The 27,032-nt window shown below is 51.5% G+C and overlaps 1 pseudogene; it reads right to left on the bottom strand.

Moving 5' to 3' along the window:
• Positions 1 to 219: 219 nt before the first annotated feature.
• Positions 220 to 19,261, bottom strand: LOC105464379 (ATP synthase subunit f, mitochondrial pseudogene; annotated as a pseudogene).
• Between the last annotated feature and the right edge of the window lie 7,771 nt (positions 19,262 to 27,032).

Below are 27,032 nucleotides of genomic sequence, written 5' to 3'. Positions count from 1 at the left end.
TAGTACTTGATCCTTAGTACTAGATCCTTAGATGTGGGCAAGGATGAGAACAGCTCACCTAAGCCAGGTTCCATCCAAAACCCTGGTGCTTGGATTCTCAGCCCTTTTCTGGGGCTGGACAATTCTGGAGCTGCTTTAAGAGTAAGACAGCCTAGCTCAGAGAAGGCCACCCTTCTGGCAGTGGCCGATTTCCTTAGGAGCTCTGCCATCTCCCAGTGCCCCAGGCCATATGTTCCCCTTCCCAGGGCCTGTGCCCATCAATGCTGCCCATCTAGGAGAGAAACAAAATCTCTCTATACCATCTCCCACCAGCGTGTACTTCATGTCAGAAACTGGCAAGGCCCCTGGGCTGAAGTGACCTCAGAATATTTGTGAAGTTATTTTTTTTTTTAACAGTCATCTTTTATTTGGAGGTTAATTCCCATCAGGATATGAAAGGATTCAGCAACAATCAAGATTGTGTTCCTCACGGAAGGGCTCAGGCCAAGGTCACGGGGTGGGGGGATGCAGAGCGTATCCTCTTCAGTAGTATTTGCGTAGCCGCTCGCGCTTAAGATGCTTGTAGGAAAGGCAGTAGCTGAAGAGCACATAGCATGCCAGCACCATGGTAACCCCTGAGATGCTCCCTTTCCTCACGTCAATGTACTTGTAGTACCAGTAGTAACCTCTTTGAAACGCTTTGAAAATGCCACTAGGGCTGAAGTCCCGCATCAAGATCCAGCTTGGCAGCTCCCCTAGTTTGACCTCCAGAAGTTTCTTGTCCTTCACTGATACGACTGACGCCATCTTGGAGTCCTGGTGTCTGCTGTGCCGGGCCACGTCGAAGTTAGTTAGTTAGTTATTCCATTTTGTTTTTTAATTGGACGGGGTCTTGAACTCCTGGGCTCAAGCAATCCTCCCACCTCGGCCTCCCTCTCAAAGTGCTGGGATTACGGACATGAGCCACCATTCCTCATCCTGTTGAATTTTCACAGGGATTGTTCATCCTCACAGGGATTGTCTCCATTTTGCAGTTAAGAAATAGGCTGGGTGCGGTGGTTCACATCTGTAATCCCAGCACTTTGGGGGCCGAGGCAGGTGGATCACTCGAGGTCAGGAGTTTGAGAACAGCCTGGCCAACATGACAAAACCCGTCTCTATTTAAAAAATACAAAAATTCGGCCGGGCGCGGTGGCTCAAGCCTGTAATCCCAGCACTTTGGGAGGCCAAGGCGGGCGGATCACAAGGTCAGGAGATCGAGACCACAGTGAAACCCCGTCTCTACTAAAAATACAAAAAATTAGCCGGGCGCGGTGGTGGGCGCCTGTAGTCCCAGCTACTCAGGAGGCTGAGGCAGGAGAATGGCGTGAACCCAGGAGGCGGAGCTTGCAGTGAGCCGAGATTGCGCCACTGCACTCCAGCCTGGGCAACAGCGTGAGACTCCGTCTCAAAAAAAAAAAAAAAAAAAAATACAAAAATTAGCCGGGTGTGGTGGCGAGCGCCTGTAATCCCAGCTACTTGGGAGGCTGAGGCACTAGAATCTCTTGAAACAGGGAGGCGGAGGTTGCAGTGAGTTGAGATCGCGCCATTGCACTCCAGCCGGGGTGACAGCAAGATTCCGTCTCAAAGAAACAAAAAAGAAATAGGCTCCAACTTAGATTACCTTAGACTCACAAAACTAGTAAGTGGTAAAGATTTTGACTTGTGTCTGATTTTTTCATTTGTTGATCCAAGTGCTACTGGGCAGTGTCAGTTTTTGTCCACTGGAGACAGTGTCTGCCCTCCCAGAGTTAATGTCTCACATGCATTTGATACAATTATAACTGCTATAGAAGAGTGATACGGGTTAAGGGTGGCAGGGGATGACCTTGCCACCTCTACTGCCACGACACCACTGGGCTGGGGTAGGGGGCAAACAGTTCTGGGGTATCAGTGGGGTATGGGGCCTCCTCAGTCCCCTCACTCCCCAAACAGGCAACACTGAACGCTCCCCAACCAAGTTGGTGAACTAGAAGCTCCCAGGACAAACATCCAACCTCTGGACAGGTTGCAGGAGGCCTGACGTCCAGCCCCTCCATGGGCCACTTCCCCTCTGCAGGGCCTATTGAGGGGAGGGAGGTCCCCATCCAGGATAATGAGGCCCTGGCCTGCCAGACACAGGGCCATTTGCAGGGGTTTCACTTTCTTCCATCCTGCCAGGCCAGGGAGAAGCCCACCTTGTCCCTGTATCCCTGTGTATAAGCTGACCACCCAGCCTTGGGCCCCACAGCAGGGGCAGGATGGCCCTCACCTGCTCATTCCTGTTTCATGTAGACACAGGTCCTGAGGCGGCAGGTGCCTGCTCCCACTCCCTGTCATGCCGTCAGTGGAAGGTCCTGGGCGAGACCCAGCTCAGAAGCCAGACTCACCTTCCTGGCCCGGCCCATCCCTCTGAAGGTATAGATACTACGAGGCCGGGCGCGGTGGCTCAAGCCTGTAATCCCAGCACTTTGGGAGGCCGAGACGGGCGGATCATGAGGTCAGGAGATCGAGACCATCCTGGCTAACACGGTGAAACCCCGCCTCTACTAAAAAATACAAAAAACTAGCCGGGCGAGGTGGCGGGCGCCTGTAGTCCCAGCTACTCGGGAGGCTGAGGCAGGAGAATGGCGTAAACCTGGGAGGCGGAGCTTGCAGTGAGCTGAGATCCGGCCGCTGCACTCCAGCCTGGGCGACAGAGCGAGACTCCGTCTCAAAAAAAAAAAAAAAAAAAAAAAAAGATACTACGGATTTGCGGGGGGGGAAATTCTCCATGGCATAGACAGAAATCACTCATTCAGACATTCATGCCTTTGTTTATTCAGCAAACACTCACTGGCTCTGAAGAGGTGGAGGGGGAGACTTGGAGGGGTAAAGGGCTGGGGCAGCAGGGGAAGAAAGAATATTCTAGTAGACTCAGTTCCTCTGAAAAAGGCTAATTTATTCCTTTGACAAACTATCTATGGGCATCCACTCTCTGCCCTGGGAACACAGGTGTGTCACCACACCAGGCTAATTTTTGTACTTTTTTTTTTTTTTGAGATGATGTCTTGCACTGTTGCCCGGGCTGGAGTGCAGTGATGCAATCTTGGCTCCCTGCAACCTCTGCCTCCCAAGTTCAAGCGATTATCTTGCCTCAGCCTCCCCAGTAACTGGGATTACAGGCGCGTGCCATCACGCCCAACTAATGTTTTGTGTTTTTAGTAGAGATGGGTTTTACTGTGTTAGCCAAGATGGTCTTGAACTCCTGACCTCGTGATTCGCCCGCCTCGGCCTCCCAAAGTGCTGGGATTACAAGCATGAGCCACCGTGCCTGGCCAATTTTTGTACTTTTAGTAGAGACAGGGTTTCACCATGTTGGCCAGGCTGGTCTCAAACTCCTGACCTCAGGTGATCCACCCGCCTCGGCCTCCCAAAGAGCTGGGATTACAAGTGTAAGCCACCATGCCTGGCCAATTCTCTGCATTTTTAATTTGGGGGATTTCACTATCAGGGAGAAGTAGGTTCTAGGTACTTGAAGCTGACAATTCACCGTGTAACTTTGAACCCCTCTTGACATCTGTCCCATTTGTACAACAAGGGACAGTGGGGCTAGGCCCCTGGCCAGCTAGGCCATTTAGGATGGTCCCTGTGCCTGCACCTCTTCTTGCCCCACTGGCTCCTGAGCCCTAGGGAGGGCCCTAGAAGGACCCTGTATGGTGGCACTTTTCCCAAAGATGTGAGGAAATAATGATGGGTTGAGCCCTGGGCAGAACCATATACCATCAGGTGAGACCCCTCAACCCAAGACACAAGAACCTAGTCAAACTACTGCTGGGCTGTGGCAGGGCTGGGAAATTCAGACAGGAGAAGAGTCTTGGCCCAGAGGCCCAGACATCTGTGTTCTTTTTCTAGCTCTGCCCTGATTCACTATATTCCTTTTTTTTTTTTCTTTTTTTTTTTTGAGACAGGGTCCTCCTCTGTCACTCAGGCTGGAGTGTAGTGACAGGATCATGACTCACTGCAGTCGTGACCTCCCAGGCTCAAGCAATCCTCCTGCCTCCGTCTCCCGAGTAGCTAGGATTACAGGTGTAAGCCATGACACCCAGTTAATTTTTTACTTTTAATTTTTTGTAGAGACAGGGTCTTACTATGTTGCCCAGATTCGTCTCAAATTCCTGGGCTCAAGTGATCCTCATGCCTCCTAAAGTGCTGGGATTACAGTTATGAGCCACCTCGCCCAGCCTGATTCACTACACTATTTTTATTTTTATTTGAGATGGAGTCTTGCTCTGTCACCCAGGCTAGAGTGCAGTGGTGTAATCTTGGCTCATCGCAACCTCCGCCTCCCGAGTAGCTGGGATTATAGGTACATGCGACCATGTCCGGCTAATTTTTGTATTTTCAGTAGGGACAGGGTTTCACCATATTGGCTAGGTTGGTCTAGAACTCCTGACCTCAAGTGATCTGCCTGCCTCAGTCTCCCAAAGTGCTGGGATTACAGTCATGAGGCACCACGCCCGGCCTGATTCATTATATATATATATATATTTTTTTTTTTTTTGAGACGGAGTCTCACGCTGTTGCCCAGGCTGGAGTGCAGTGGCGCGATCTCGGCTCACTGCAAGCTCCGCCTCCCGGGTTCCCGCCATTCTCCTGCCTCAGCCTCCTGAGTAGCTGGGACTACAGGCGCCCGCCACCGCGCCCGGCTAATTTTTTGTATTTTTAGTAGAGACGGGGTTTCACTGTGGTCTCGATCTCCTGACCTTGTGATCCGCCCGCCTCGGCCTCCCAAAGTGCTGGGATTACAGGCTTGAGCCACCGCGCCCGGCCCTGATTCATTATATTAAACATTCAATATTCAGCTGAGGCGATGGCTCACGCTTGTAATCCTAGCACTTTGAGAGGTGAAGGCAGAAAGATTGCTTGAGCCCAGGAGTTCGAGACCATCCTGGGGAACATGGTGAGTCTCCCATGTCTCTACAAAAAATAAAAAAATTAGCCAGCCATGGTGGCATATGCCTGCAGTCCCAGCTACTCAGGAGGCTGAGGTGGGAGGATGACTTGAGCCCAAGAGGTCAAGGAATAAGCGAGATGTGATCATGCCACTGCACTCCAGCCTGGGCAACAGTGTGAAACCCTGTCTCAAAAAACCTCCAAAATTCCACATTCAATATGGGACCCCCATAAACACTGGACACTCTGCTAGGCATGAGGAAATAAGGGGCAACTGCAGACAAAATCCTTGCTCTCCTGAAGCAATGTTCTATTAACTGAAAACAAACAAATAAATGAGAAAATGGCAGACGGTAAGATAATCACGACCGGTGACAGTGGCTAGTGACAAAGTGGACACTTATATTAGGTGGACAAGGCAAGGCAGGTCTTCCCAAGGAGGGGGCTCTCAACCCGTGAGCTGAAGCATATGATTCCTTGTCACATGCTTAACAGGGAGAAGAGCAGCAGGACTAGACACTTCCAAGGGCAAGAGGCAGGAACAGGATGGTGGGTTCAGGGAAGAAAAGGCCAGCAGCAACAAGCAAGTGGCGCAGACGAGGTCGAAGGGGGCCCCAGGCCATAGCATGGGCCCTGCCTGAAGCCTGGATGAGAAGCTGGGATTTTCTCTTCAATATGCACTAAGTTTCTTGCCCCGTGGTTGCATTATCTGTAGCTAGGGGCAGAGACAAGAAGAGAGCTTTCTTGGCCGGGCGTGGTGGCTCACACCTGTAATCCCAGCACTCTGGGAGGCTCAGGTGGGCGGATCACCTGAGGTCAGGAGTTCGAGACCAGCCTGTCCAACATGATGAAACCTCGTCTCTACTAAAAATACAAAAAATTCGCTGGGTGTGGTGGCACGTCCCTGTAGTCTCAGCTACTTGGGAGGCTGAGGCAGAAGAATCACATGAACCCGGGAGACGGAGGTTGCAGTGAGCTGAGATCACACCATTGCACTCCAGAATGGTGACAGAGACTCCGTCTCAAAAAAAAAAAAAAAAGAGAAAAAAAGAGAGCACTTTCTCTCACATATTCAACTGCAAACCCTCTTGGAACCCTCCTTTATGGCAGGCCCAGAGCAAGGACCACTGCAGGAGCAGACCCAGGCCCCTCCCTTGAGGGGAAGAGCTGGGGGAAGACAAACCCAGGTCTCATGACTTCAACACCACATCAGGTCCACAGCAGGAGGAGGCCCAGAAGCTCTATGCACCCAGAGGAGGCTCCCACGTGGCCCTGGAACGCTTTTCAGAGGGTTGACAGAAGCTAGTAGGTGAAGAATTTGAAGAAAGGGGAACAGCACTTATGCCAAGTGCTTCAGGGTGAGTTGCAGGGTAACATGACACCTGGACTTGGCATTGAGGGGGCCTTAGGGAGTCCGTGGAGAGGGGAAGGGGAGTGAGACTAAGGGGCACAGGAGTGAAGGGTGAAGCCAAGGGCACAGCAAGTGTAACTGACTCTTTCAACAAACCACAGAGGTTTGCAGAAGGCAGAAACGTAAAACCCCTCACAAAGTGCTGAGATTACAGGCTTGAGCCATCGCACCCCGCCTAAAACCACAATGAGGCTGGGCAAGGTGGCTCAAGCCTGTAATCCCAGCACTTTGGGAGGCCGAGACGGGTGGATCACGAGGTCAGGAGATCGAGACCATCCTGGATAACACGGTGAAACCCCGTCTCTACTAAGAAATACAAAAAACTAGCCGGGCGAGGTGGCGGGCGCCTGTAGTCCCAGCTACTCGGGAGGCTGAGGCCGGAGAATGGCGTGAACCCGGGAGGCGGAGCTTGCAGTGAGCTGAGATCCGGCCACTGCACTCCAGCCTGGGCTACAGAGCGAGACTCCGTCTCAAAAAAAAAAAAATAAAATAAAAATAAAAAAAAAATAAAACCACAATGAACATAACTATTAAAACAGCTAAAATGAAAGAGACTGTCCACAGCAAATGCTGGTGAAGATGTGCAGGAATTAGTAACTTTATATACTGCTCATGGGAATGAAAAATGGTACAACCATTTTGGAAGATAATTTGGAAGGGAAGCTTTTTTTTTTTTTTTTTAAACACAGAGTGTCGCTCTGTTGCCCAGGTTAGAGTGTAGTGACTTGATATCGGCTCACTGCAACCTCCGCCTCTCGGGTTCAAGCAATTCTCCCTACCTCAGCCTCCCAGGTAGCTGGGATTACAGGCACCTGCCACCGGGCCACTTAATTTTTTTCTATTTTTAGTAGAGACGGGGTTTCGCCATGTTGGCTAGGCTGGTCTTGAACTCCTGACCTCAGGTGATCCGCCCACCTCGCCTCCCAAAATGCTGGGGTTACAGGCGTGAGCCACCACACCTGGCCAGAAGGGAAGTTTCTTTTCTTTTGTTTTTGTTTTCTTTTTGAGACGGAGTCTTGCTCTGTCGCCCAGGCCGGAGTACAGTGGTGTGATCTCAGCTCACTGCAAGCTCTGCCTCCTGGGTTCACACCATTCTCCTGTCTCGGCCTCCCAAGTAGCTGGGACTAGAGGCGCCTGCCACCACACCCAGCTAATTTTTTGTATTTTTAGTAGAGACGGGGTTTCACCGTGTTAGCCAGGATGGTCTCGATCTCCTGACCTTGTGATCTGCCCACCTCGGCCTCTCAAAGTGCTGGGATTACAGGCATGAGCCACCACACCCGGCCGGGAAGTTTCTTAAAAGTTAAACATACAGCCAGACATGGTGGCTCATGCTGGTAATCCCAGTACTTTGGGAGGTCAAGGCGGGAGGATTGTTTGAGCCCAAGGAGTTCAAGACCAGCCTGTGCAACACAGTGAGGAGACCCTGTCTCTACAAAAAATGGTCAGGTGTGGTGGCTTACACCTGTAATCCTACCTTTGAGAGGCTGAGGTGGGAGGATCACTTAAGCCCAGGAGTTCAAGATCAGCCTGGGCAACATGGCAAGATGGCAACATGGCAAGACCCCATCTCTACAAAAACTTAAAACAATAGTGGGCTGGCCGGGCACAGTGGCTCATGCCTGTAATCCCAGCACTTTGGGAGGCCGAGGCGGGCAGATCACAAGGTCAAGAGATCAAGACAATCCTGGCCAACATGGTGAAACCCCGTCTCTACTAAAAATACAAAAAAAAAAAAAAAAATTAGCCGGGCATGGTGGCATGCACCTGTAATCCCAGCTACTCAGGAGGCTGAGGGAGGAGAATCACTTGAACCCGGGAGGTGGAGGTTGCAGTGAGCCGAGGTCACGCCACTACCCTCCAGCCTGGAGACAGAGCAAGACTCCATCTCAAAAAAAAAAAAAAAAAATAGTGGGCTGGGCGTGGTGGCTCATGCTTGTAATCCCAGCACTTTGGGAGGCCAAGGCAGGCAGATCATGAGGTCAGGAGTTTGAGACCAGCCTGGCCAAAATGGTGAAGCCTCGTCTCTACTAAAAATACAAAAATTAGCCGAGCGTGGTGGTGTGTCCCAGCTACTTGGGAGGCTAAGGCAGGAGAATCGCTTGAGCCCAGAAGGAAGTACAGACTAGGCGACAGAACAAGACTCTGTCTCAAAAAAAAAAAAAACAATAGTGAGGTGTTATGGCTGGCACCTGTGGTCCCAGCTACTCGGGAGGCTGTGAGAGGATTGCTTGAGACTGGGATGTTAAGGCTGCAGTGGGCCACTGCACTCCAGCCTGAGTGACAGAGTAAGACCCGGGCTCAAAAAGCAGTTATACATGTACCATGTGATACAGCCATTCCATTCCTATCTCCTCATAAGAAAAGGAAATAGGCTGGGCACGGTGGCTCAAGCCTGTAATCCCAGCACTTTGGGAGCCCGAAGTGGGTGGATCATGAGGTCAAGAGATCGAGACCATCCTGGCCAACATGGTGAAACCCTATCTCCACTAAAAATACAAAAATTAGCTGGGTGTGGCAGCACGCACCTGTAGTCTCAGCTACTCGGGAGGCTGAGGCAGGAGAATCGCTTGAACCAGGGAGGCGGAGGTTGCAGTGAGCCAATATCAAGCCACTACACTCCAGCCTGGCGACAGAGCGAGACTCCATCTCAAAACAAAACAAAACAAAACAGCCGGACGTAGGAATGCACGCCTGGAGTCCCAGCCACTCAGGAGGCTGAGGCAGGAGAATTGCTTGAACCAAGGAAGTGGAGGTTGCAGTGAGCCGAGAACGTGCCACTGTACTCCAGCCTGAGCGACAGAGCGAGACACAAAACTCCATCTCAAATAAAAAAAAAAAGAAAAAGAAATAAGGCCGAGCGCTGTGGCTCACTCCTGTAATCTCAGCACTTGGGGAGGCCGAGGCGGGCTGATCACCTGAGGTCAGGAGTTCGAGACCAGCTAGCCAACATGGTAAAATCCCATCTCTACTAAAATACAAAAATTAGCCAGGCGTGGTGGCCGGTGCCTGTAATCCCAGCTACTTGGGAGGCTGAGGCAGAAGAATCACTTGAACCCAGGAGGCAGAGATTGCAGTGAGCCAAGATAGCACCACTGCACTCCAGCCTGGGCAACAAAAGAGTGAGACTCCGTCTGAAAAAAAAAAAAAAGGGGGAAGGAAATAAATGTTATGTCCTTATAAAGACTTGCATGCAAGGCCAGGTGCATGCAAGTCTTTGTGAGGTGCCGTGGCTCATGCCTATAATCCCAAGTATTTGGCAGGCTGAGGTAGGAGTATCATTTGGGTCCAGGAGTTTGAGACCAGCCTGGGCAACATAGCAAGACCCTATCTCTACAGAAATTTTTTTTTTTTTTGAGATGGAGTTTCGTTCTGTCGCCTAGGCTGGAGTGCAATGGCGTGATCTCGGCTTACTGCAATCTCTGCCTCCTAGGTTTAAGCGATTCTCCTGCCTCAGCCTCCCGAGTAGCTGGAATTATAGGCACACATCACCAAGCCCAGCTAAACCACAAAAACATTTTAAAAAATTTAGCCAGGTATGGTGCCTACCTGTAGTCCCAGATACTTCAGAGGCTAAGCAGGGAGGATCACTTGAGCCCAGAAGATTAAGGGTGCAGTGAGCCATGATCATACCGCTGCACTCCACCCTGGGGAATCGAGTGAGTCCCTGTCTCAAAGAAAAATAAAATGACTTATATGCAAATGTTCATACCAGCCTTATTTGTTATGGCCCCAAACTGGAAACACCCAAATGTCCTTCAATGGGTGAATGGTTGAACCAATGCTGGCACATCTATACTATGGAATACTACTCATGGTGAAAAGAAATGAACTACTGACACACACAACATGGCTGGATCTCAAAATAATAATGCTGAGTAAAAGCCACAACTTTAAAAAAATTCTTTTTTGAGATGTAGTCTCACTCTGTTACCCAGGCTGGAGTGCAGTAGCGTAATCTCAGCTTACTCACTGCAACCTCCACTTCCCAGGTTCAAGTGACTCTCCTGCCTCAGCTTCCTGAGTAGCTGGGACTACAGGCACACGACACCATGCATGGCTAATTTTTGTATTTTTAGTACTGATGGGGTTTCAACACGTTGGCCAGGCTGGTCTCGAACTTGTGACCTCAGGTGAACTGCCTGCCTTGGCCTCCCAAAATGCTGGAATTACAGGCGTGTGTTACCACGTCCTGCCAAAAAAATTTTTTTTTCTTTTTTTTTGAGATGGAGTCTTATTCTTGTTGACCAGGCTGGAGTGAAATGGCGTGATCTCAGCTCACTGCAACCTCCGCCTTCCAGGTACAAGTGATTCTCCTGCCTCAACCTCCCAAGTAGCTCAGATTACAGGCATGTGCTACCACGCCTGGCTAATTTTTCTGTATTTAATAGAGACCAGGTTTCACCATGTTAGTCAGGCTGGTCATGAACTCCTGACTTCAGGTGATCCACCTGCCTCATCCTCCCAAAGTGCTGGGATTACAGGTGTGTGCCACCGCACCTGGCCCAAAAAAATTTTAAGTAGAGATGAAGTCGGTGTTTCCCAGGCTGGTCTCAAACTCCTGGACTGATGTGATCCTCCCACCACAGCCTCCTAAAGTGTTGGGATCACAGGTGTGAGCTACCACGCCTGGCTGAAAGCCACACCTTAAAAGAAAAATAAGGCTCAAGCCTGTAATCCCAGCACTTTGGGAGGCCGAGACGGGCGGATCACGAGGTCAGGAGATCGAGACCATCCTGGCTAACACGGTGAAACCCCGTCTCTACTAAAAAATACAAAAAACTAGCCGGGCGAGGTGGCGGCGCCTGTAGTCCCAGCTACTAGGGAGGCTGAGGCAGGAAAATGGCGTAACCTGGGAGGCGGAGCTTGCAGTGAGCTGAGATCCGGCCACTGCACTCCAGCCTGGGTGACAGAGCCAGACTCCGTCTCAAAAAAAAAAAAAAAAAGAAAAATAAGTAGGTACTATCTGATTCCATGTATAGAAAATGCAAATTCACCTACAGTGAAGGAAAGCAGATGAGTAGCTGCTTGGGGACATAAGGATGGAGGCGTCAAGCAGGAGGGATTTAAACAGGGGAATATGTAATCCTAGCACTTTAGGAAGCCAAAGTGCTCAGGAGTTCAAGACCAGCCTGGGCAAGACAATGAAACACCATCTCTACAAAAAATAGAAAAATTAGCTGGGCATGGTAGCACATGCCTGCAGTCCCAGCTACTTGGGGGCTGAGGTGAGAGGATCACCTGCGCCTGGGAGGTAAAGGCTGCAGTGAGCTGAGATCAAGCCACTGTACTCCAGCCCGGGCAACAGAGTGAGACCCTGTCTCAAAAAATAATAATAAAAATTTTTTAATGGCAGGGAATAACGAAACTTGGAGGTGAGAGATATAGTCATTACCTTGATCGTAGTGATGGTTTCATGGGTATACAACAGGTCAAAATTTATCAAATTACAGTTTTATTTATTTTATTTTTTGAGACTTTCACTCTTATTGTCCAGGCTGAAGTGTAATGGTGCGATCTCGGCTCACTGCAACCTCCGCCTCCCAGGTTCAAGCAATTCTACTGCCTTAACCTCCCAAGTACCTGGGATTACAGGCATGTGCCACCACGTCCGGCTAATTTTGTATTTTTAGTAGATTTTCAGGGTTTCATCATGTTGGTCAGGCTAGTCTCTAACTCCTGACCTCAGGTGATCTGCCCACCTCAGTCTCCCAAAGTGCTGGCATTACAGCGTAAGCCACCGCACCTGGACATTTTACTTAAAAAAGTATATATATGGCCGGGCGCGGTGGCTCAAGCCTGTAATCCCAGCACTTTGGGAGGCCGAGACGGGCGGATCACGAGGTCAGGAGTTCGAGACCATCCTGGCTAACACGGTGAAACCCCGTCTCTACTAAAAAATACAAAAAACTAGCCGGGCGAGGTGGTGGGCGCCTGTAGTCCCGGCTACTCGGGAGGCTGAGGCAGGAGAATGGCATAAAAACCCGGGAGGCGGAGCTTGCAGTGAGCTGAGATCCGGCCACTGCACTCCACCCTGGGCGACATAGCGAGACTCCGTCTCAAAAAAAAAAAAAAAAAAGTATATATATGTATATATGTATGTGTATATACACACACACACACATATATATATATATTTTTTTCCAGATGGAGTCTGACATTGTCGCTCAGGCTGGAGTGCAGTGGCAAAATCTTGGCTCACTGTAAGCTCCGCCTCCCAGGTTCATGCCATTCTTTCCTGCCTCAGCTGTCCCAAGTCCCTAGCTGGGACTACAGGCGCCCTGCTAATTTTTTGTGTTTTTAGTAGAGATGGGGTTTCACCATGTTAGCCAGGATGGTCTCGATCTCCTGACCTCGTGATTCACCCACCTCAGCCTCCCAAAGTACTGGGATTACAGGTGTGAGCCACTGCGCCCAGCCTATACCTACATATTTTAATTTAAGATAGGAGCCTCGCTCTGTCACCCAGGTTGGAGTGCAGTGGCATAATGATACCTCACTGCAGCCTGGAACTCCTGGGCTCAGGAGATCCTCTCACCTCAGCCTCCCAAGTAACTGGGACTACATACAGGTCAGGTGTGCACCACCACGCCTGGCTCGAATTATAATTTCTTTTTTTCTTTTTTTTTTTTTTTGCAACAGAGTTTTGCTCCTGTTGCCCAGGCTGGAGTGCAATGACGCCATCTGGGCTCACCACAACCTCCACCTCCCAAGTTCAAGCGATTCTCCAGCCTTAGCCTCCCGAGTAGCTGGGATTACAGGCATGCGCCACCACGCCTAATTTTTTTGTATTTTTAGTAGAGACGGGGTTTCATCATGTTGGTCAGGCTGGTCTCCAACTCCTGACCTCAGGTGATCTGCCTACCTCGACTTCCCAAAGTGCTGGGATTACAGGCGTGAGCCACTGCACCCAGCCCCGAATGACAGTTTTTGAGTATGTATAGCATACATATATCAATCATTCCTCAATAAAGCTATTAAAAAAGAAAAACAAAGCAGACATGCTGGAATGTATTGACATACTGGAATGACGGAAACGGCCAACCAACATTCATGGTTCACTCAATTAATATTTACTGAGCCCCTACTATGTGCCAGAGTCTGTTCTCAGCACTGGAGTCACAGCAGAACCAAAAGTCCCTGCCCCTGCCAGCCTTACTAATTCTGGTGGGCAAGATAAACAATAAATATAAGGAAACAAGAAAAATCCATGTGGAGATTTGTCCTCAGGGAAATAAAACAGCTGTCCTCTAGAAGGGTGGGGGTCAGGGAGGGTGTCTCTGAGCAGGCAGCAGTTAAACTGAGACCTTTTTTTAAATTTATTATTATTATTTTTTTTGAGATGGAGTCTCACTCTGTCGCCCAGGCTGGAGTGCAGTGGCGCGATCTCTGCTCACTGCAAGTTCCACCTCCCGGGTTCACGCCATTCTCCTACCTCAGCCTCCTGAATAGCTGGGACCATAGGTGCCCGCCACCATGCCCAGCTAATGTTTTGTATTTTTTAGTAAAGACGGGGTTTCACCGTGTTAGCCAGGATGGTCTTGATCTCCTGACCTCATGATCTTCTGCCTTGACCTCACAAAGTGCTGGGGTTGCAGGCGTGAGCCACTGTGCCCAGCCTTTTTATTTATTTTTTTTTTTTTTTGAGATGGAGTTTCATTCTTGTTGCCCAGGCTGGAGTGCAATGGCGCGATCTCCGCTCACTGCAACCTCTACCTCCTGGGTTCAAGAGATTCTCCTGCCTCAGCCTCCTGAGTAGCTGGGATTAGAGGCATGCACCACCATGCCCGGCTAATTTTGTATTTTTTAGTAGAGATGTGGTTTCTCCGCATTGGTTAGGCTGGTCTCGAACTCCCGACCTCAGGTGATCCACCCGCCTTGGCCTCCCAAAGTACTGGGATTACAGGTGTGAGCCACTGCGCCTGGCTGAGCCACTCTTTATTTATTTATACAGAGATAAGATCTGGCTCTGTTGCCCAGGCTGGAGTGCAGTGGTGGGATGACCACCCACTGCAGCTTCAACTTCCCAGGCTCAAGTGATCCTTCCACCTCAGCCTTCTGAGTAGCTGGGATTACAGGTATGCACCACCATGCCACCCTAATTTTTGTATTTTTTGTAGAGACAGGGTTTCACCATGTTGCCCAGGCTGGTCTCAAACTCCTGGGTTCAAGGGATCTTGCCACCTTGGTCTCCCAAAGTACTGGGATCACAGGCATGAGCCACCTCCCCTTCCCTTGAGACTGCTCCCCCACCCTTACTTTTCTCCACTCCTCAGCGCCTTCCCGCAGAGTCTCAGCTCATGGCTGTGCAGCTTTGGGTGAATCCCACTCTCTCTATGCAGTTCAGTTTTCTTATCCATAAAGATGGGAGTCAAGGCTGTGTCCAGCTCACCTGGGCACTAGGCTCCCACACAGCTGACTCTCTGTGTAAGGGGGCCTCTCCTCTTGGCTCAGCTGGCATTTTGGGACACGCAGAGCAAACATGCCAAAGGCAGAAAAACAGCATCTCAGCAGCCCAGCTGGCTTGTCCTGAGAAGCATCCTGGGGAGTCTGTCCCCTGGGACTAGGGGTATCTTCTGGAGAGATGGCAGGGCTTGGAGGGGGCACCCCTCCTAACCAGGGCTCAAAGTGAGGCGGGAGGAGCTGAGGCACTGCCCTCAGAGCTGCTTCTATGAGGGCAGCTCTGTCCTGCTCATACCAGGGCTGGGGACAGGCCAAGTTGGCCTGAGGCCCAGAGGGGCAGGGAGGGAGGTCAGCGCCACAGTTGGGGGTGGGCCTGCTTGGCCCTCTCTCTGGACACAATGTCCTGGACTGCTCCACAGCTTGGCTGGCCAACAGGGAACAGTGGCTGGCAGAGGGCACGGGCAGCCAGCCAACTGGAGGCAGGCAGCCCAGCCTGAGCAAAGGGCTTGTTCTTACAACCTGTCCTGCCACCTTGGGCAAGGAGAGGGCCAGCTTTCTGGAGGCAGGGAACCTCAGCAGTCACTCGCTTCCTCTTGCCTCAGTTTCCCCAGATCATGAACAACTGCCATCATTTGAGCTAAGTTCTACAAGAATGCCGAATCTTACAAATGCTGCCTTAGCACCTTGCTGGCTGTGTGACCTTGGCCAGGGCACCATTCTGAAACCCAGATCTTCACTGGGCGTGAATGCATGGGCAGCATTTAGAACAGTAACCCTCACACAGAGAGTGCTTAATGGAGTAAAGTATGCTAGTACTGCCACATTAATAAACAATAACAACATTTATTTATTAAGGGCATCATGTGTGCCCAGAATTTCATCTGTATTGTCCCAAATACTGGCAGCAACTTGGTAGACATGTCTTAACACTCTGACTTTATTTTTATTTATTATTTACTTATTTTGAGACAGGGTCTTGCTCTGTCACCCATGCTAGAGTGCTCACTGCAGCCTTGGCTTCCTGGTTTCAAGCGATCCTCCTACCTCAGCCTCCCAAGTAGCTGGGACCACAAGACTGCACCACTAGCCCGGCTGATTTTTAAATTTTTGATAGAGAAGGGGTTTCCCTATGTTGTCCAGGATGGTCTCAAAACTCCTGGGCTCAAGCGATCTGCCTGCCTCGGTCTCCCAAAGTGCTGGGATTACAGGCATGAGCCACTGTGCCCGGTCAACACTGTGATTTTTTATTTTTATTATTTATTATTATTTTATTTCATTTTATTCATTTATTTTGAGACGGAGTCTTACTGTGTCACCGGCTACAGTGCAGTGGCGTGATCTCGGCTCACTGCAACCTCTGCCTCCCAACTTCAAGCAATTCTCTTGCCTCAGCCTCCTGAGTAGCTGGGACTACAGGCAAACACCACCACGCCTGGCTAACTTTTGTATTTTTAGTAGAAATGGAGTTTCACCATGTTGGCCAGGATGGTCTCGATCTCTTGATCTCGTGGTCCACCTGCCTCAGCCTTCCAAAGTGTTTGGATTACAGGTGTGAGGTGCCGTGCCCATTTTATTTTTTTGAGATGGAGTCTCACTCTGTCACCCAGGGTGGAGTGCGACGGCGTGATCTCGGCTCACTGCAACCTCCACCTCCCAGGTTCAAGCGATTCTCGTGCCTCAGCCTCCTTGAACTTCTGACCTCAGGTGATCCGCCCACCTCAGCCTCCCAAAGTGCTGGGATTACAGGCATGAGCTACCACGCCCAGCCTAATTCTTGTATTTTTAGTAAAGATGGGGTTTCACCATGTTAGCCAGGCTGGTTTCGAACTCCTGACCTTGGGTGATCCACCCACCTTGACCTCCTAAAGTGCTGGGATTATAGGCATGAGCCACTGCGCCCAACCAACACTGTGATTTTTTTTTTTTTGAGTCGGAGTCTCGCTCTGTCACCCAGACTGGAGTGCAGTGGCACGATCTCGGCTCACTGCAAGCTCCGCTTCCCGGGTTCACGCCATTCTCCTGCCTCAGCCTCCTGAGTAGCTGGGACTACAGGCGCCCGCCACCACGCCCAGCTAATTTTTTGCATTTTTAGTAGAGACAGGGTTTCACCATGTTAGCTAGGATGGTCTCCATCTCCTGACCTCATGATCTGCCCACCTTGGCCTCCCAAAGTGCTGGGATTACAGGCAGGAGCCCGGCCCCCAACATTGTGATTTTATAGGTGAGGAAACTGAGCTCCAAGAAGAAAAGTGACAAGTCTAAAGCCAAACCACTGAAACTACAGGGCTGAGTAGCTCCCCAGGTGGGAACCCAGCCTCCCCCATAGGCAGAGGGTAAGAGCCTGTTGCGTAGACCCTGGGGGGTTCCTGAAGGCCGAGGCTGAACCAAGCAGGGGCCAAGGGGTTTCTTGGGACTCAGCAGCGGAATCAGCCATCTGGCCTCCCACAGGATGCTGCTGGCATAGTCCAGGCTCAGATCAACGCACATGAGCCAAGGTGCCCAAGGAGGGCTGAGGGGAGTCGTGACAGGGAAGGATTCATTCATTCATTTGCATTCATTAATTCAGTAAACAAAAAATTGAAGACAATAGTTTGGTGTTGCCACACATAGGCTCTGCAGCCAGACTTGTTTTTGTTTTTTTTGTGTGTTTTTTTTTGTTTTGTTTTGTTTTTGAGGCGGAGTTTCACTCTTGTTGCCCAGGCTGGAGTGCAATGGCACAATCTCGGCTCACCGCAACCTCCGCCTCCCAGGTTCAAGCGATTCTCCTGCCTCAGCCTCCCTAGTAGCTGGGATTATAGGCATGTGCCACCAGGCCCAGCTAATTTTGTATTTTTAGTAGAGACAGGGTTTCTCCATGTTGGTCGGGCTGGTCTCGAACTCCCGACCTCAGGTGATCCACCCGCCTTGGCCTCCCAAAGTGCTGGGATTACAGGCGTGAGCCACTGCACCCGGCCTAAGACTTTGAACATGGACACTGTCATTGGCCAGTGGAGATTGGGTAATTCCTAGTTTTCCCACTAAAGCCTGAATCCCCTCAGTTTCCAACAAAGCAGGATGATTGGTCACCCTGCCTGGAAGAGCGACTCCATCTCTTGGTTTCCTCAATTGTCAAAGGCGGGGCTGGTGCTGTGTGGCCTGGACACTAATTCTCCCTTCATATGTTTGCTCAAAGGTAAAATGAGGCCGGGTGCAGTGCCTCACGCCTATAATCCCAGCACTTTGGGAGGCCGAGGCAGGAGGATCACTTGAGGTCAAGAGTTAAAGACCAGCCTGGCCAACATGGCAAAACCTCATGTCTAATAAAAATACAAAAATTAGCCGGGCGTGTTGGTGCATACCTATAGTCCCAGCTACTCAAGAGGCTGAGGCAGGAGAATCGCTTGAACCCAGGAGGTGGAGGTTGCAGTGAACTGAGGTCGCACCACTGCACTCCAGCATGGGCAACGGAACAAGACTCTGTTCTCAAAAAAAAAAAAAAAAAAAAAAAAGGTAAAATGAGCATAACGCCAATTTGTGTCCAGGCCAATTTGTGGGAGCAGGGAGAGTGATGTTTCATCTCATGCTGGCAGGGGCCAAGCAGGAGGGAAGGGAAGGAGATATGATATCTACGCCCAAGGAAGAGATGAAGAAACTGAGGTTCCCAGTGTCTGAGGAGCTCAGAGAAGGCCTGGGCAGATACCTTCCTCATCTCACAGCTTGTCCTCCTAGATGCTCAAAACAGGCTCTGGGTGAGCTACCTCAGTAAGATGATGAATGGGACCGCAAGGGACCCTCAGCTGCTTCTAGGGTCTTGTAAGGAGGGTGACAGGGAAGCACCCACTCCCCACCACCACCAGGCCACAGAGCACCAGCCCATCTGCAGCTCCTGGGCCACAGGGCAGGCCTACACTGCGTGTTCCCAGGGCAAAGGCCAAGGTCCACAGGGAGCTGACTGGCCCAGCTGGGCACCACCTAACCAGGCCCAGGTCTGGCACTGTGGCAGGCCTCTGGCAGGGAGGGTTGGATAAGGAGAGTTCACAGCTACCCGGCTAAGTACTCACCGGATGTCGACATGCTGCTGTTCTTCCCCACCACACTAGAAGGAAGGGGCCATTTTAGACAGGTGGGGACACTGAGGCTCGGAGAGGCGAAATCTGCCCAAGGTCACCCAGAGGAAGGTGGAGAAACCAGCACCTACTGAGCGTCACTGCCCGACTTCATAATTTAAGGCACATGGTGGCCCAGGCACAAATGTTGTGGGTGGAGCGGCCACGGAAGGCTCCAGGGCCCCAGAGTCCAGGCCAGGGAGGAAGAACGCCGTACACAGGTGGAAGCCGAGTCCCCCAGGCGGACCTGGGGCACCCCCGCAGTCCGGGCTCCCCTAGGGACCCAAGAATCCTAGCGAGGGCGGTCACAGCCACCCCCTGCGGGCACCACCCGCCGTGCTCTACTGGAGAAGGGCCTCAGTTTCCCTTTGGGCGCAAAGCTGAACGCGGACGAAGCGAGGCAGGCAAGGCGGCGCCGGTGGAGGGCGCAGGGTCCACGAGGAAAGGCGTGAGGGGGGTTACGTAACGGACGGCGCGGGGGCGTCAGCGAGGGTCGGGGAGGGGCAGCGCCGGGGCGCCCGCTCCCCGAATAGCGCGCCTGTTCAGTCCTCGTGACGCCAGCGCGGCCCCCTCCGCGCCCGCCGAGCCAGCCGGGACAGGGGGCGGGGAGGACACCTGCCGGGAACGAGTCTCGGGCTGACTCCCCATGGCCGCGCGGGGTGTGGAGAGGAGCCTGGGGGGGGCCTCTCGCCTCCGGCGCCCGCGGGGTGGGCGGCCCCGACCGCTCTGAGGCCTCTTAAGGCCCACACGCTCTTTGCCCTCCCCTGGGGCCTGGCATCTTCACACCTCCCGCCCTGCCCGGGCCGCAGCTTCGAGACCGCTGAACCCTCCTCCTCCTCCTTGTCTTCCTCCTCGGACTTCACCTCCATCAGGGACTTCCGCCCCGGGGCCCGGCCGCAAGCTTTTCCCCATTGAGCGCGTCTTCTGCCCCCGAGGCCCCGCGGCGGCCCCCCCACCCCCCGACCTCAAGGCTGGGTGTTATTTTTATTGTTATTTTTGAGACGGAGTTTCGCTCTTGTTGCCCAGGCTGGAGAGAAATGGCGCGACCTCGGCTCACCGCAACCTCTGCCTCCCGGATTCAAGCGATTCACCTGCCCCAGCCTCCCGAGTAGCTGGGAATTACAGGCATGCGCCACCACGCCGGCTAATTTTGTATTTTTAATAGAGACAAGGTTTCTCCATGTTGGTCAGGCTGGTCTCGAACTCCTGACTTAAGGTGATCTGCCCACCTCGGCCTCCCAAAGTGCTGGGATTACAGGCGTGAGCCACTGTGCCTGGCCGAGGCTGGGTGTTATTTATGTCCCCCTCTGTGTCTCCGCAGACAGAGCTCGGTGGAGAGATGGCCGCGGCCCAGCTGCACACAGCCGGCGCTCAAGTGCGAGGCCAAGGCAGGAAGACGCTGGCCCAGCCGCCTGCTGCCCAGGACCGAGGAGGCCTCTGGTCCAGGCTGGATTGCCTCACCCTTGGGAAAGCAACAGAGGACAGGAGGTAGCTGCCACCTGAGGTCATGGTCACCCACATCCCACCACACCGCATTTGCTCTCCCTCCTTCCCCAGGTTAGGACATCATCGGGCACTTCCATGTCGCCCCAGAAGGCTCCCCTACAGCAGGGGCATGGCCACGGGGAGGCTGCTGAGCAAAGTTAATTCCGGGGTTCCACACTAGGCCTCTTGGGAATGGGGCCTGGGCCTCTGCATTTGAAATGTGCTCTACCTTCTAAGATTTGAGATGATTTGAGAGCAGGGAGGGTTTTAGGGAAGAGAGCTAGCTGACAGCAGGAGATGGCAGGTGCAGGTGGGGACTGCGGCAGCCTTGATTTGATGGGGCAGGATGGAAAGACAGGGCAGATGAGGATGAACTGGGAGCCTTGGTCAGAGAATGTCCTGATCATGACCTTGGAGCACCACGCCCACCCGTACAGGTATCCTTTACTGCCTGCTAAGGGATATATTGGACCCTGTCCTCCAGCAACCCTGCAAAATGGGCCTTATTGTCCCCATTTTAAAGGCTCAGAGCGTGAGGCCGGGCGCAGTGGCTCACAACTGTAATCCCAGCACTCTGGGAGGTCGAGGCAGGCAGATTGCTTTGAGTCCAGGAGTTTGAGACCAGCCTGGCCAACATAGCAAAACCCCACCTCTACTAAAAATACAAAAAATTAGCCGGGCATGGTGGCACATGCCTGTAGTCCCAGCTACTCGGGAGGCTGAGGCAGGAGAATCACCTGAACCCGGGTGGTGGAGGCTGCAGTGAGCCAAGATTGCACCACTGCACTCCAGCCTGGGCGACAAGAGTGAGACCCTGCCTCAAAATAACAATAATAAATAAAAATCAAGGCTCAGAGAGGGGATGTGACTTGGACAAAGTCCCTGGTGAGGAGGGTACAGAAAAATCAGGACTCAGTTTAATTCCTCCATCCAGGCCCTAGCTAAACACTAGGCATGAAAAGATGAATAAAATACACTTCCTGCCCTAAAAGAGTTGTTGATACAGGAAGAGGAGCAGGCAGCAAACATACCACAATCGCAATCACAATCATGATGGAGGTCTGATGGAGCAGTGAGGGCTCAGAGCTGAATTTTGAAGGATGAAGAGGAGTTACCTCAGAAGATTCGGGAGGGGCATCCCCAGCAGAGGGAACAGCTTGTTCTGCTGCTCAGAGGCCTGAAATAGCAATCGCTGTAGGGATCTGTGAGCTTTTTGGTGAGACTGAGCTTAGAGTGTGTTGGTTTGGTGGGAGATGAGGCTTGATGTGCCCAGAGAGCCTTGGCTGGGCAAGGAGGCTGGACTTTGTCCACAGTGCAAAAAGAGTGTGAACCCTGTGGAGGAGGGGTGAGGAGTAGGAGGGACCTGAAGGAGGCCAGAAGAGCAGAGGCACAGGGCTCCCTCCCGCCCCATCCCTGTATCTCCATGGCAACCCCTCTTCCCCCACCCTGACTCTACCTCAGCTGTGGACCTGCTTCTCTATCAGCAGCTAAGCTGGGGACTGTCGGAAGAGACCAGACCCCATTCTAGCTGGGCATGATGTGCTTGCTGTGTGGCCTGGAGCAAGCCACTTTGTCCCCTTGGGTCTTGGTTTTCTTTTCGGTAAAATGGGGGCAGCACTAATCCCTGTCCAGTCCCTCCACGTGGTGAGTGAGGCGCAGAGGCAATGATCAGGTGGGAGGGGCTTGTCTGCCTCACAGCCCCTGTCGGCACCTTGCTAGGCATTGGCTTAATTGGTGCATCCCTCAACCCTCATCTGGTCAAGCCTTCTCCCCAGTGGTCCTCCCGACCATGCCCACCAGACTTCAGGAGAGGCCGGCACTGCTGGCTGGAGTCCTGAAGCTGCCAATTTTCTGAAAGCGGAGGCTTAGGCAAGTCACAGCCTCTCTGGGCCTCAGTTTTCACAGATGCAATATGGAATGTTCCCAAGTGTCTAGTGGGGAGAGGGCCCTGGCAGCCCCTCTGCTCCAGGACAACCCAGGCCTGGTCTCTCTAAACACAAAGGGGGCCAGGCACGGTGGCTCACGCCTGTAATCCCAGCATTTTGGGAGGCCGAGACTTGCAGATCAGTTGAGGCCAGGAGTTTGAGATCAGCCTGGCCAACACAGCGAAACCCCATTTCTACTGAAAATACAAAAATTTAGCCAGGCGTGGTGGCGCACACCTGTAATCCCAGCTACTCAGAGGCTGAGGCAAGAGAATGGCTTGAACCCAGGAGGCAGAGGTTGCAGTGAGCCTGGACAACAGGGCAAGACTTTGTCACACACACACACACACACACTCCCAGAAACAGAACAGGCAGATCAGGACCCTCTCTGCCCTACCCCCTGTTATGTCCCCTCTGCCACTCCCAGCCCCTGCCAGGGACATCCTGTGCTCCAGTGATGTCACCAGGCCTACAGGATTTATTTTTAAACTCCCAGGCCTTGGCCAGCTCCCTACCCGTCACCCATCCTACCCCATCTCACCCTACCTGCCCTGCTTCCCACATCCCAGCTGAGCCCCCGGCTGGTCCTTGAAAGCTTCTCCACACACACTCTGTTGCCCAACCTGCAGCCCTCAGGCTTCTGAGAGGTTGTGGGGAGCCAGGTCACTGGCCAACTGATCTTGGCCATTGGATTTGGACCTGCAGAAGTAAACAGATGGGCCCCTGGAGGTGGTCCCCAGCTGCCTTGTGTCCCCAAGGGGGAGTCTGAAGCCCAGGTGGCAGGAGGGCGAGAATCATCAGATAGGCTGTGCGAACACTTGGAGCCCCTGTCTGGGCCTTGGAGTTGTCACCAAAGTTTGCTTTGAATTCATTTTTTAAAAGCAGCTTTTTGTCTGGAAGCTTCAAGTCTTTCTTGATGATATGCAATACAGACGACTGCAGAGATAGACTGGGTGCTGGGGTAGCTCCCAGCAGTACCCTGGCCCTCACCCACACCCTGGGCAGGGTGTGTGTCCATCACAGATGTTACACACTTGCCCTCTAGAGTGACTTTAGACTAATGATCTGTCCCCATCTTCCGCTTAGAAATTTATGCTGATGAAACACCCATTTTATGTGTTTCATATGTTGGCCTTCTGGATAAGATTATGGGTGAAAATGATATTCTACTTCAAAAAACCATTTGAAAATGGCAGCCTTGACTCTTCTATCCTCATAGCTGCCCTGGGAAGCTGGGCAAAGATCAGAATCCTCTTTTCTTTTTTTTTTTTTTTTTTTTTTGAGACGGAGTTGTGCTTTTGTTGCCCAGGCTGGAGTGCAATGGCACGATCTCGGCTCACTGCAACCTCCACCTCCCAGTTCAAGTGATTCTCCTGCCTCAGCCTCCCAAGTAGCTTGGATTAGCCACTATGCCCGGCTAATTTTTGTATTTTTAGTAGATAGAGGGTTTCACCATGTTGGCCAGGCTGGTCTCGAACTCCTGACCTCAGGTGATCTGCCTGACTCGGCTTCCAAAAGTGCTGAGATTACAGGCGTGAGCCACCACTTCCAGCCCTGAATCCTCTTTTTTTTTTTTTTTTTTTCTTCAGACTGTGTCTAACTCTGTTGCCCAGGCTGGAATGTAGTGTCACAATCTCAGCTCACTGCAAGCTCCGCTTCCTGAGTTCACGCCACTATTCTCCTGCCTCAGCCTCCTGAGTAGCTGGGACTACAGGCTCCCACCACCACACCTAGCTTATTTTTTGTATTTTTAGTAGAGACGGGGTTTCACCATGTAGCCAGGATGGTCTCGATCTCCTGACCTCGTGATCCGCCCACCTTGGTCTCCCAAAGTGCTGGGATTACAGGCATGAGCCACGGCGCCTGACCCTGCACTGCACTCCGGATTGGGCGATAGAGTGAGACTCTGTCCCAAAAAACAAAACAAAACAAAAAAATGGGAAACTGAGGCTCAAAGAGGAGAAGTGACCCAGGCAGTGGCAGTGGCTAGAATCCAGGGTGTGTCTATCCTCCAGCCCCATGAGAGGTGAGATTGACTTACATTGCCCAGCCCAGCCAGCCAGAGTTGGCAGTCCTCTTTTATTTTATTTTATTTTTTTTGAGACGGAATCTCGCTCTGTTGCCCAGGTTGGAGTGCAGTGACACAATCTCAGCTCAGCCCACTGCAACATCCACCTCCCAAGTCCAAGCAATTCTCGTACCTCAGCCTCCTGAGTAGCTGGGACTACAGGTGCCCGCCACCACACCTGGCTAATTTTTTGTGTTTTAGCAGAGAAGAGATTTCACTATGTTGTCCAGCGTGGTCTCGAACTCCTGAGCTCAGGTGATAATTCGCATGCCTCAGCCTCCCAAAGTGCTAGGATTACAAGCATGAGCCACTGTGCCCGGCTAGAATTTCCATTTCTTGATAGTTCAGTGCAATGCAACACGGAGAACAAAAGCACAGACTCTGGACCCAGATAGATCTCAGTTTGAGTCTGCCTGTAACATTTCTTAGCTGTGTCATCTTGGGCTACTCACTTCACCTCTCTGTGCCCCAGTTTTCTCACCTGTAAAATGGGATTTATGATAAGATGTAACTCACAAAGAGTTGTGGGAAAGACTTTGAAAAAAATGCTTGAAAAGCACTTAGCAGACTGGGCGTGGTGGCTCACGCTTGTAATCCCTGTGCTTTGGGAGGCTGAGGCAGGTGGATCACAAGGTCAGGAGTTCAAGACCAGCTTGGCCAATGTGGTGAAACCCTGTCTCTACTAAAAATAAAAATAAAAAAGTCTGCTACCACCACCACCACTACCACTACTCTTATCTCCCCAGGGAACATAGTGACCCTTGAGTCAAAAGAACAAGAGCCAGGTTTGTTACTCAAGGGCAGGAGCCAAGAAAGAAAGTGCCTAGGCCTGCTTACTATGCCTACACTCTAGCTGTGTCAGCAGAAAGTTCACCAGAGCTGGGTTCAAATCCTGCTTATTGGATGATCTCAACCAAGTCACTTAATTGCTTTGAACCTCAGTTTTCTTATCTGTAAAATGGGTGTAAAGATACTGTAAAGGGCTGTTGTGAGGATGAAATGAATGTGTATAGAAAGCATCTGCTGTGATGGCCGGGCGCGGAGGCTCCAGCCTGTAATCTCAGCACTTTGGGAGGCTGAGACGGGCGGATCACGAGGTCAGGAGATCGAGACCATCCTGGCTAACACGGTGAAACCCCGTCTCTACTAAAAAATACAAAAAACTAGCCAGGCGACGTGGCAGGTGCCTGTAGTCCCAGCTACTCGGGAGGCTAAGGCAGGAGAATGGTGTAAACCCGGGAGGCAGAGCTTGCAGTGAGCTGAGATCGCACCACTGCACTCCAGCCTGGGCGGCAGAGCAAGACTCTGTGTCAAAAAAAAAAAAAAAAAAAAAAAAGCATCTGCTGTCCTGGCACAGTAGCTCATGCCTGTAATCCCAGCACTTTGGGAGGCTGAGGTAGGAGGATTGCTTGAGCCCAGGAGTTTGAGACCAGCCTGGGCAACATAGGGAGACCCTCATCTCAATTGAAAACTATATATCTATATCTATATCTATAGATAGATATAGATATAGTGAAACCCTGTCTCTACTAAAAATTAAAAAAAAAAATCTGCTACCACCACCACCACTACCACTACTCTTATCTCCCCAGGGAACATAGTGACCCTTGAGTCAAAAGAACAAGAGCCAGGTATAGATAGATATAGATAGATATAGATATAGATATAGATATAGATATAGATATAGATATAGATGTATTTAGCCAGGCGTGGTGGCTCACGCCTGTAAATCCCAGTGCTTTGGGAGGCAGAGGAAGGTGGGTTGCTTTATGTCAGGAGTTCACGACCAGCCTGGCCAACATGATGAAACCCTGTCTCTATTAAAAATACAAAAATTAGCTGGGGGTGATGGCGTGCACCTGTAATCCCAGCTATTGAGGAGGCTGAGGGAGGAGAATCACTTGAACTTGGGAGGCAGAGGTTGCAATGAGCTGAGAGCTGAGATTGTGCCACTGCACTCCAGCCTGGACAACAGAGCAAGACTCTGTCTAAAAAAATAATAACAATAAAAAAAACTGACTCACAGTAAGTGCTCAATAATTACATGACCAGGCGTGGTGGCTCACACCTGTTATCCCAGCACTTTGGGAGGCTGAGGCGGGCAGATCACTTGAGGTCAGGAGTTCGAGACCAGCCTGGCCGACATGGTAAAACCCCATCTCCACTAAAAATACAAAAAGTAGCTGGGTGTGGTGGCATGCACCTGTAATCCCAGGTACTTGAGAGGCTAAGGCAGGAGAATCACTTGAACCCAGGAGGCAGAGGTTGCAGGGAGCCAAGATCACACCACTGCACTCCAGCCTGGGTAACAGAATGAAATACTCTCAAAAAATAAATTAATGAATTAATTAATCACATATCTCTAGCAGGAAAAGAACCAGGCTGACTCTGTATGGGGAAGAGGGGAGGCTGGAGATTGGGCCCCTCCAGCTTAATCCCTGGACCCCCTTCCGCTAAGGAAGTCCACAGCCTCCTTGACTACTCTGGCAGGAGTGAGAATAATGCTGTACGCTTCAGGGAAGCAGGGATCTAAATCCAAATGTATGTAAATCTCATGCAAATCAAGAAGCACTGGGTCCTTCCAGGGGAGAGATGGAGAGAGAAAATCCAGTTACCAGGGACTGGGGATGGGGATAGGGGGACTGGAACAGAAGCAGGTTGCCCCAGAGCCTTCACAGGGCACTGCCTCAGATGCCAACTGAGAAGCTGCCCCAGGCCCTGTG

The sequence above is a fragment of the Macaca nemestrina genome, chromosome 15, assembly GCF_043159975.1.
Source record: "Macaca nemestrina isolate mMacNem1 chromosome 15, mMacNem.hap1, whole genome shotgun sequence".
Classification (NCBI taxonomy): Eukaryota; Metazoa; Chordata; class Mammalia; order Primates; family Cercopithecidae; genus Macaca; species Macaca nemestrina.
The sequence above is the reverse complement of the archived record's forward strand: the minus strand, read 5'-3'. Positions and strand labels throughout refer to the sequence as shown.